The following is a 12,578-nucleotide window of genomic DNA, read 5'->3' as shown; positions in this document are numbered from 1 at the left end:
CTTTAAGGACTTTTATAAGGTACCTATTTCAAATTTTCACTGAATTTTCCAATTGGAATTACGACTTCAGTTATATACACCGCACACGGTCAATCCCGGCCAACGTAGAAACCCAAACCACAGCCCAAACTACCCGTCACGAGAAATAGAAAGCGCTGCGCGGAAAATTCATTTTTCACTATTTTTAGAAAATTTCCGCCAAAGTTCTTTATGAAACTAGGAGCCGCAGCAGATGATACCACCGAAAGCCTATGCTGTCGATAGAGCAGCCACCCATAACGCGCTGCAGAGTTTAAGGTTTCGAAAATTAAAAACTTCCCTGAAAAATGCGATACTCGAACTATAGTCCAGTCATTGAAGCATTTTGGCTACCATTTTTTTCGGATTGAATGGATTGACGTGATATTTGAACTGTAGCTGGGGAATAGCCCAAGAAACAAAAGTTATATAGTGCCGATGTGTGCCTTTACTCTAAGGGTGGATGCCACCCCCTTCTGGAGGCTGGAAATTTTTTTATTAAAAATAACCACACGATTCGATAGAGGGACGATTTCTAAGCAAAAAATGTTCTATAAGAATTTTTTGTACAGTCAATACTTTTTGAGTTATTTGCGCCTAAACATGTTCGTTTTTAGCCCAAAAAATGCATGGTTTTGAGCCATTTTTCGCGAATATCTCAAAAACTACAAGTTTTATCAAAAAAATGATCATAAGCAAAAATGAAGGTAATTAAATAGCAAAGAGATTGCTTTTTTATTTTTGTAGGTGGTATAGAACCCGAGTTATGACTCCCAGAAGTTGAAGTCAATTTCGAAGATAGCTATAATCGAAACGTTCAACGTCCTGTAGCGGAAAAATTAAAGGTTTTTCGAGGAAAACTTATATAACACTTATTAAAGTTCTTGAAAAGACCTTTAAATTGAGTGGTGGTAGAAGTCGTTAGCATGAAAACTAATGAAGTTACAATCAAATTAAAATGATTGTGTTGATATTTGAGAAAAAAAAAATCGGTATTAAAATCAATGAATTGAAGGAAAAAAAATTAAACGTATTCCTTGTGCAATTTACTTTATTTATGTATTAACAGTAGATTCTGGAAATTTGAACGATTTTAGAAGCCTAAATTAAAAAAAAAATCATTTACCTACTCTTGAATAAAATTTTTCAATTTTTAAAACATTCGCCTTTTTTTAAATATTTTAGAAACTAACAACAGTTATAAAAAAAATTATTGAATAAGAAATTGTAGGTTTTTTCTTACTAACCAATTTGTTTTTTTTTAATTTTTGTAGGAGAAAATTTGACTGTTATGACCGTTAGAAGCTCAAAACTAAGCTCCAAGACTGCCTTTCCTGAACCCTTTTAGTTTACAAATCTAAAAAACGAAGGACTCAAAAAAACTGCACTGTCCTACAAAAATTTAAAAAAAGCAAATTGTTCAGTAAGAAAAAATCGACAATTTCTTATTCTATCATTTTTTTATAACTTTTGTTAGTTTTTGAAATATTTTGAAAAAAAAGGCGATTTTTTAAAAAATAGAAACATTTTATTCAAATGTAAATGAAATTTTTTTTAAATTTAGGCTTCTAAAATCGTTCAAATTTCCAGAATCTACTGTTAATACATAAATAAAGTAAATAGCAGAAGGAATACGTTTAAATTTTTTTCCGTCGTCATTAATTTTAATACCGATTTTTTTTCCCAAAAATCAAGACACTCATTTTATTTCGATTGTAACTTCATTAGTTTTCATGCTAACGACTTCTACCACCACTCAATTTAAAGGTAACTTTAATAGGTGTTATATAAGTTTTTCTCGAAAAACCTTTAATTTTTCCGCTATAGGACGTTGAACGTTTCGATTATAGTCTTCGAAATTGACTTCAACTTCTGGGAGTCATAACTCGGGTTCTATACCATCTACAAAAATAATAAAAGCAATCTCTTTGCTTTTAAATTATCTTCATTTTTGCTTATGATCATTTTTTTATATAAAACTTGTAGTTTTTTAGATATTCGCGAAAAATGGCTGAAAAACATGCATTTTTTGGGCTAAAAACGAACATGTTTAGGCGCAAATAACTAAAAAAGTATTGTCTGTACAAAAAATTCTTATAGAACATTTTTGTTTAGAATTCGTCCCTCTATCGAATCGTGACGTTTTTAATAAAAAAGTTCCCACCCTCCAGAAGGGGTGGCATCCACCCCTAGGGTAAAAGCACACATCGGCACTATATAACTTTTGTTTCTTGGGCTATTCCCTAATTACAGTTCAAATTTCACGTCAATCCATTCCATCCGAAAAAATTGGTAGCCAAAATCTTGAGTGCCTGGACTATAAGCAGATATTGACTCGTATTTTTAAATTATTTGGCAATTAGCTGTTCTCCATTTTAAACGAACTTTTGAAGCGCAGAGCTAGAGATTTAGAGCTTAATTTTGTAACATTTAATTTGATCTCTTAATAAAATAATATCCAGCCTCTAATCCTGTTTGATAATCGAGAATTTTGTTACGTTTTAATCGATTTTTTTCAAGTTCTAATTAAAATATTTAATATGTACTACCTATTTTAATATTTATTTAATCACTTTAACTACTGATTCTAAAAGTTTTATTTATATATCGAGGCAGCGTATCATGTCCAACGAACGTCTTACTACTTCGCGTGGGCAAGTAAAAGTTGGTATACTAAACAACCGGCAGCTAGTGAACAAATCATGAATACATTAATACCGATATTAAAGATAATAAAAGATTTAATGGGTCGTTATTTAGAGTAGAGAAAACACGACATGAATTATTTGCGAAATATCTTCAGGCATTTGGAACGGATCGAATGATGAAAGCGTATTGTTTCAAAAATTGCAACTGCCCATCTAGTTCTCGTTTACCGTTATAGAATACATAGTCGACCCTGTCCCATTTTAAAAACAATTTCGGTTTTGGTCATTGCAGCGGACTGGTCATATGCCGGCGGTGATAAGTCATCGATAGGAGTACGGCACAGACAGTGACTAATAATGCTATTAAAACCTCAATAATTAAAATCCGCATACAATCAAGCATGTACGCAGGACACACAGGCTGTCTTGCGGTGACGGCCCACTGGAATTTTTCAGAGAATGCTTCAATTTCAATTTTGAAAATTTGGGCTTTGGGGTGTTCGGGGGTGGTCGGGGTGGTCTCTTACGGTTATACTAGAAGTAGTTGCCAACTTCGTTATTTTAAATGGAACACCCTATACTTACAGATATTGGATTAAGTTTACAAGAGGACAAATGGACCAAAGAGTGAAAGATAAGAAAAAAGACATTCCTTATAAAAGCTTTGCTTGTTAGTCTAGGAGCCAGATAGGGTTCCGTGGCCAGTCAGAGTGCCACGACTGCAAACAACTTATTTCATAAGTATTTTGACCTCCTGAATCCAAAAAACTTGGGCGCGAAGCCTGAAAATGGTCAGTTTAATTGTTATTAACAATTTAAATATTTAAATGGTTTAAAAGTTTATTTTTACAACTAGTACAATTTTTTATGCGTTACGTTTTCTCATAACAAACATATTTTTTTGAAAATTAAAAAGATTAGAAATATGGTAAAATTGGTGCGCGCGGAGACGACAAATGTAATATATTTTCACTAAAGCAATAACTTTGGTTAAAGTTAATCTTTTTTAATTTTCAAAAAAATATGTTTATTATGAGAAAACGTAACTATTAACGCATAAAAAATTGTACTAGCTATAAAAATAAACTTTTTGCTGCCATTTAATTTGTTAATAACAATTAAACTAACCACTTTCAGGTTTTGCGATCAAGTTTTTTGGATTCAGCAGCTCAAAATACTTAATAATAAGTTGTTTGCAGCCGTGGCACTCTGATTGGTAGCGGATCCCTATCTGGCTCCTAGATTATGTTTAGAAAATACGAATCACCATGACGAAATTCAATTTTGTTGTACAGGGTGGGTAAAAAACACAAAAATGTTATTTTGAGTAAGAGAAAACATACCTTATTTTGTAAGATACGAAGAAAAGGCATTCTTGATTAAAGTTTTTGCTTGAAAAATGAATAAGAATCACGTTATCAAAAATTTAATTAAGTGTTCTATAGCACACCTCTAATCAGAGTACCCAGAAAGAAATCAGAAATTCCTTCAGATATTTAAGGAAGCAATTAAAAAAATGTGTTCAGTAAGGAGGTGTCGTTTTTTAAATTTGATATCTTCATCATATTGCTTTGTTTAATTTTTTTAGCTTAATTGTTGTAATTATGTTCGTATTATTTAAAAAATATACTTGAATAAGACGTATTTTAGTTTTTTCAAGATACAGGTTGTCAAACTTTTAAAAAAAAACCGTTTTTTCGTAAAAATCTTAACAATCCTTTTGGGGATTTTATTGAAATTTGGCAATGTTATTTATGGTGAAAAGGGGCTAATTTAGCCCCAACTAGATTAAAATTATTAAATCCAGTGGCGTCCCGGTGGCACCTTAACCAATATTTTTGACAAAAAAAATGCGCGCCACTGACATTTTAAAACTTTTATCATTTTTTTTCGCATTAAACAACTAAATATACAACTTTTTTGTCCCTTGAATATTTTTCGTATCTTGCTCCCTTTTTGTACAAAAAAAATCACTTTATTGACAAAAAAAATTTTTTTAATAATTATTAGCAAAATACAAATTTTTTTTAGCTAGCATCTATTTTTTTAACAATTTCTAAGGCTAGAAGATACTATTGATATGGAAAAAATAACAGGTAGGTACACCTCAGTTTTTGATAGTTTGGTAGTTTTAATTTTTTATTATTTTGTACCAGGGACACGTAATAAAGTAATTTTTTTTTTTTTTCTCCAGAAAGGAAGCACGGTAAGAAAAAAGTTCAAGAGATAAAAAGTTGTATTTTTAGTTGTACAATAATTACAAATCAAATAGATTTTTTCAAAAAAAAACTTAGCAGCGCTGGAATTTTCTAGATTTAACACACTCAACAAACAAATTAGACGAGCAGAAAAATTTCCAAATTTTCAAAATTCAGATTTTTTTTCAATATTTAATGAGTATTTAACGCGAAAAAGCGAGAAAAGTAACGCAAAGAAATTAGTTTCACCTTGATCGTTAATCATTGATGTTCAAGGAGCAATAAATCTGCTTTTATTTTTTTATAAAACTGACGATTCAGGAAAAGAAAACGGTGCGACCCATCGATTTCAAAATTTACAGGCCTTATGAGCATGTATTGAGCTAAAAAAAACCTACAAACATTAGTACTTTTCGCAATATTGGCAAAGTAGTCGTTGTTTTTCCAAAACAGCAGAAATAGTCATTTTTCAACTTTTTCAAATTGAGTATGAAAAATTGTTTTCTCAAACATACCAAAAGACCATTGATTAAAAAAAAGATGACTTCACTCGATAGCCGATATCTCTCAATGAGAAATAATCGTACAGAAAATAATAAAAAAAAGCAAATTGAAGCCGAAGAATCAGGCTAAATGATCTTGGCATTGATTAAGCCAGAAAAAAAAAATCTGAGCATGTGGTTTTGAAAATAAAAATTGTAAAATTTTTGTTTTGCATTATTTCTTTTGATTGCGACGAGTGACGTTCAAACAATTTTGTATTTTGAATGAAAAAATTTTTCATTCAAGATGCTTCTTTTTTTTCTCGATACGACCATTATTCACAAAGTTACAGCCTTCCAAAAAAAATTTGGAAATTTTTCTGTTACTTTAATTTTTTTGCTGTTTAAATTCGGGACAAACAGAAAAGTTGGATTAGTTTACTTCTTCTATTTTTCGAAGCAAAGAAATTGGCAAGAGTTGTAAAAAAAGAACCCCGAAATAGAAATATTTGAAAAATATGTATTTATTAAAATATATTGTGCTGGAATAAACATCCCCTGTTAGTTCTCAGTCACAGTGTGTCCTTAATATGTAGGTATTTGCCAAAATAGTTGATACTAATTTATTTAGCTGTGTCGACAACTCAAATTTTATAAAATTTTGTAGAACGTATTTCGAAATATGTATTCGCATTTTTCATTTTTCAAAAATCTTAATTGTGTTCTATATATTTCACCATTTCTTTCTTTTTTTTTTTTGGTGCACCCCCCTTAACACAAAAGACAACATTTCACGACAGTACTAGAAAAATTTATACACTAATAATAAAACGCTGACCCCAACGTACCGCCCATGGCCCCTGCATACCCGAAGGCCTACCCCAATGCTATTACAGCGTGATTCACTGGGAATGACGTGGCCAGACTCACCCCAGCACTTCCATCGAATTCCAAATAATTACTTAGAGAACTTGGTCGGTGATTCACGTTTGTTTTGATATGTGTATTAGCCATATTACTTTTCCTCTAGATACTAGTTACGTAAATAGCCGGAGATCGCCTGGGAGTATGCTAATCTACTGATGGCGATGGCATGGCACCAGCGTTGCCAGCGACATGCAACGAAAAACATTAGAATTCTACAAAAAAACACGAGAAAACGGTGTAAATACAAACACTGAACAAATGAATGTAAATAATCAATTTTCTAGAGGGATAATTATTTTTTGAACATTTAACATAGGTAACTAAGTTGTATTTAAAAATTGCAAGGGATCTTTTTTCCTTAGAAATTTCATCGGTAATAAAAAAACATCAATCAAGTTTGCGGAAAAGTCAGTAGCGTCGAATTCTGAGGCTCCAAAAACATAAGAACAGTGTTGATGTAGCAGAAACATGAGATCCACGTAAAAATGACGCATCTGGCAACACTGTACGGCACTCTAGACTGGTATGTCTTATTTATTTAAGTATTCATGTTTAATGGATTTCTGTGAGTCACGCTTCCGGTTCTTGTGTCTTTCTAGAGTTTAGGAGCCCCGTTCGGAGGCTCTTCAATGTATTTTAAGTAACAGAGACTCAAAAATTGTTTAAAAAATTGGAGAAAAAAGTTTGGGCATACGTCAACCTGGTGATAGAACTCCTCAAAATACGAAATAAGTCCCTCCTAAACATGGGTCGGAAAATGGTTGGTTTCGAGATACTGGGTGTTCAAATTTATAGGAAATATATTTATTCGAATAAATCTGAAGATGTTTGGTGTAGATAGAGGAAACTTAGGATAATATTTATCAAATAAAAACAAAAATTCACAAATTGAAAATTTCAGCACTCCTGACTGTTTTGCGAGTAAGTGCACTTAGTTTCCAGTTTGGTTTCTAAAAAAAAGTATCTCGCTCCTACAAATGATCCGATAAATTTTGCTTCAAACGTTTGCCTTTCTACAATTCGATCTTGTCAGATATTTTCTCGAGAAAATAACGTTATTCTTGTAAAAAATAACACATATTTTTTTATGAAATATAAACTTTCGGAAACCAAAAAAATTGGGACAGGCGTCCTCAGAAAGATTTCTCCAATTTTGACACAATATATTTTATTCCTATGTATCTCCCGACATTTTTGTTACACCCTATATAGGGTGTTTGTAAATAAGGGCGAAATATTTTAAGGGGTAGTTGCCGAAGTTATTTTGTGAAAAAAAGCTCGTATAAACCTAGGTCGAAATATGCTTCGTTTCCGAGATAAAGAGTGTTTAAATTTTAATTTTTTATTTATTTTTATTAATTATTTCAAAAGGTTTTAAAGATATTGACTCCAAATTTGATGGTTGTATTTTGTTTAGAAATATTGTCAGCAACCTACTAGATAATGTATCAATAGAAATTAAAAAATATGTACACAACTTATTTTTTTCTCAAAAACGGTGCATCCTACGAAAAAAATTGAAGACTAATTTCATTCAGAATTGATGGCGGATTTCTAAAAAAATATCAAAATTGAAAAAAGTCAGTGGCGTACCATTTTTTTATTAAAAAAGGTTGTGGCATCCTCGCACGAACTTCCAATTTTTTTGGACGCCCCTGCATCTCAAGAACCAAGCCGTTGAAGACCCATGTTCATATAAATTTTTTATCTTAAAATTAGTCAAGGATTCACCCTTTAAAGTTTGTACAAGTATTTAATAACACCCTGTAAATAAATATAAGAAAATCATGACCAAAACATAAAGATGGTAAAAGTCAACTATTGAGCATTGAGATATAAGAAAATTAAGTTCCTAATGATGCAGATAACAGAAGTCGCAAAAGAAAGTGTATTCCTTAAAAAAACACGCTTTTCTCTTTGATCATACATGTATACAGCAAGCATTTGAAGCATCTACAAGCCTATATAACTGGCTGAATAAAAACAAAGGTGATTGATTATGATTATAATATGAAGAAATACTTCAATCCATAAACGAAACAAAACGGTGAGTTGGTCGTACAAGGTATACAAGACACCATATAATAACGCATTTTTAATGTTTATTGTGAAGATATACTAAAAAAATACACGTTTAGTGTTGCAACAGCTGCTCTTCGTAAGCATCTAACAGCGAGCATATCTTTTATGTCATTGTAAGTCCTACAAAGTAGCTGTTAGGAGTTTACAGGTATTATACCAGAATAATAAACGAAACAACGCAAAAGAGCAAAATGTTGCCTGAAAATTTTTCCCGAAATAACGAAATAGCGAAAAGAATTATATCTTGTTGCATTTATATCACAAATTCATCTTAGCATTTAAAATTTTAACAAACAAAGCTCTGTTAAATGTGTTCAATTCAAACTTGACAAATCTTTTTTTCATCTAGACTGCCTTGGCTTAGAAGCTTCGACGCCTTTAGAGGCTTCTGGCACCGCATTGTCGGCTAACCGATCGACCTGCATTTGATTTTAACGAAAATAACGATGCCGAATCATTTTCTTGCGAACAATTTGGGTAGTTTCACAAAACTCACGCATTTAAAATGGCACCGAATTTTGTGGGTACGAACAAAAGACAAAAGACGAACGACAGGCGATGCGATTTTCATTTTTGCAAATGCAAAGCAAATAATAGGCACGGATATTATTATAGAAGAAGGGTGACAAATTCTACTCACGTTATATCTAATATGGAAAAAATAATTACTATTGTCGAAAAAATTCTACAAAAAAAATAATGATTTCTTTTGTACGCATGTTTGTGTGTTACTTTAATTGTTACACTAATTACGGTATTTCAAAACTTGCTAATGGACAAACGTGAATATCTAGGAGATAAGGATTAGCAGACGGTTACATTTTAATTAATTTCCACGTGCTGTGAACAGTGTATTAGTAAATTTCACATAATTAATGTCAAATGTTTACGAAACGGGTGCACAAATATTTATAAATCTACTTTTATTGACCGTTATAGTTGCTGTATTTATAAGGAAATATTTTTTATAATTTTTTTGCTGGAGGGAAAATAAATTAACATTAAAAAAAGGGATTTGATGACTTGAGACAAGAATCGCAGGAAAAAATATATGTCTAGTAGAGTACAAGTAGGATGTTTGAAAGTAAACAACAAAACTGATTGCATATCAGGTGATACGGAAATTCTGGATGTTTTGAATATTTATTTACGACAGTATCAGCGATTTTTATAGTACTTTGCAAGATGTGCGTAGAAATTGTAATAACAAGAAACTTGAGTCATTATAAATATCCAACAAAAATTGCCGGTGTTTAAGATTTTCCTATTTCAATCACATCAGGAAACCGTCATTAAATAAATAGACTTACAGATTAGGATAACCAAAAGCTTCCTGTCTACGAATTCAGTATTTACTTGTGGAAACCTGAAAGTAATAGATCTCCAACTTTATTATTTGGTTTTTTGAAATCAGTAGACAGTTTGTATCAATTTTTGGAGTTAAATAATAAATTTCGTAGTATAAAAAATGTAAATGACCACATTTCATTATAAGGAATCATTAGTTGTAATGTAATTAAGGACTATGGATCTCTCTATATTATTTTCGTCCAAAACAAAGTAATGGCCTGTGAGGGAAGCGGTACTATTTAATTCATTTGTTCTATTATATCGCGTTTTATGTGTTTTATTAGTTTGTGCGATGGGAACCGACATCACAATGTGTGTGACCCACAATCATGGGCAATTATTGTTACGCTGGGATAATGAAAATGAAACGCGTACTACGATGCAATTATTGTTGTAAAATCGAAGGAGCGCCCAAATTGTGCCAATGACACTCCTTTTTTTTAATCTATATCCGCGAAAATATAGTGGTCCTTGCCTAGTATACGACCAATTGTCAATTTTCATGTTACAGCCAAGTGATCTGATCACTTAAGGTAGATTAGTTAAATGGAAAACACTTCTTTTGCGATCATGATTTTGTAATGCCATCTTTTTAATCTAGGAACTTGGGATCTTTTGGGAGTTTTGGGGCGGTAATATGTATTTTGGAAACATTCAGTCATAAGCTAATTGAAACAACACTGAGTATTCTAAAATAGTGATCTTTTTTATATACGAAATTAAAGTCTTTGATTACATTCTACCGAGAAATGAGGATTAATAAATGAGTAAAGATCTTTCAATAATTTTAAAAACTTTGCGAGAGATAATTTGAGGGTAGCATAAACATCGAACATGTGGCCAAAACTTTAAAATTAGTTTTTTTACGATTCCTGACAGCGATGATTATCCGAGATGATGCTTATATGGTGACTGCGTCTGGGGAACGATTACAAGATAAAGGATATCATTATTATTCCTTCCGTTCCTTCTGGGCGATTTGATGGAGACGCCACGCCCTCTTTTCTATGTAAAGCGACATTATTCATGGAGACGGATGGTTATTTTTATTTATTTAAATACGAGCTGGCGACGAACTTTCGATTAGGTCGGCCTGCAGTTGGAAGATAACGAGACAATGTTCTTCTTATCCGACTGATGCCCCCTATCTCTTGTTTTTCAAGCCCTACGAGTTATTTTTACCCGGTGACGGGGTCGTCACATCGTTTTTCGATTAATATTTAACACGATTTTCCTTATTTCGATGTACAGGGTGTTTTTTAAGTTGCGGTGATCGCTGGAAAGTTGTTCCTTGGATTATTTTAATATCAAAAATAATGCCTATATCATATTTTGCTTTTTCGATTCAGCAAGTCAAATATAATTCGTTATAATCACATTCTTGCAATATCGCCATATAAAAAATACAATATAAGGCACATGTCGTAAAAAACAGCCCAGAAAAAGCTGCAACTTATTTGCATTTTGCCAACTTGCGTCACTTCTTTCGAGTTACTTTTTCGATATTATCATTCTACATCTTACACTTCAATAAAATGTCTACTAATAATTTTTTCACGTTCAAACTTTAATAATTTGACTGGAGTATTAGAGCACCTATCTAAATGTAGCAAAATTTGTAATTTTAACTTTAATTGTATGAAATAACTAGGATACAAAATAAAACATACTGTATCCTGTAGTCCACTAATTAAATTATGAACACTGGGTGGTAGGCGTTAAATAATGCAGCGTAAAATACCTATTCACGTGTGACCACTCAGATGCGACACGTAAAAACAATTTATAATTCGGATATCGAGAAAATTACTCACGCGTCCATATTCTATATCGCATTCCTAAAATTTCAAAGTACCTACGTAGTTGCGTACCTACTAAAACGTTTCTACAAAGTACCTATATAGGTACTTATTTATCTACAACTGCTTATCACTTATCTAATATGTACATACAATGTACATCAATCGTTTAGTCATTCTGTTTGGTAGATACCTACCTAGATATTGATTATCACTTACATTACCCATTAAATTTGAAATTAAGGTACCTACCTAAATCTCTTTACGTCGATTATTCGGTAAAACTGGAACTGTACATATTTCCAATTCACGTTGGGATTCTTGAACTGAATAGGCATAGGAATTTAATGATATCGTGAACAGTTACCATAACAGATTTGTGCATAATTCTATCTGCCAGATGTTTACCCCGTTTATGGCAAACTCGTCGTAGGCCTACGTATCTATCTACGCGAAGCTAAAAGCAACGGTTGTTCCAGCTCTATCCACAAAAAGTGGAAATTTTTGTAGGTAGTTTTCGATTCGCCCCACGACAACTTGGATAATCAATGAGTCAGCGCACTAATGAAATTTGTATTTGTAGTTTAGTTAAATACTTTTAGCAATAAATCGCAATAATCTAAGGGAAGGACTATTAATACTTTAATTCTGGTGCCTACCGGTCGAGAATTGGTGAACTTATTTGACGATTAGACTGTGACTGACACGCATTTGTAACATTCACATCATAATCGCCCGATTTAATTAGTAAACCAATCTTAACCCGTACAAAAAAAATTAACCCCAAGAATGCACCATAGGATGCTGTGACATAAGTTTTCAAGGTCGAGGAAGGAGGCCAAGACCCCGAAGAGATGAATCGGAAAGAAGGCCCGCCGGCCGGCATGGCATGGCTACATAACACTTAACCGTCCCGTCTGCTTTCGAGCCTTGGAGTTAGGTTAGGCCATAACCGCTGCCCGGCGACCAATAGCGTCTCCGAATTCCTTTTATGACCATATATGGTAACGTTTGTGAATGAGCTGGTGGGGCGGACGAGTCCAAGCGCTGTTATCGTAGGGGAGGCCACTGATT

Source organism: Anoplophora glabripennis, unplaced genomic scaffold (assembly GCF_000390285.2).
Source record: "Anoplophora glabripennis isolate ALB-LARVAE unplaced genomic scaffold, Agla_2.0 scaffold82, whole genome shotgun sequence".
NCBI classification, from domain to species: Eukaryota; Metazoa; Arthropoda; class Insecta; order Coleoptera; family Cerambycidae; genus Anoplophora; species Anoplophora glabripennis.
Note: the sequence above shows the minus strand (reverse complement) of the source record.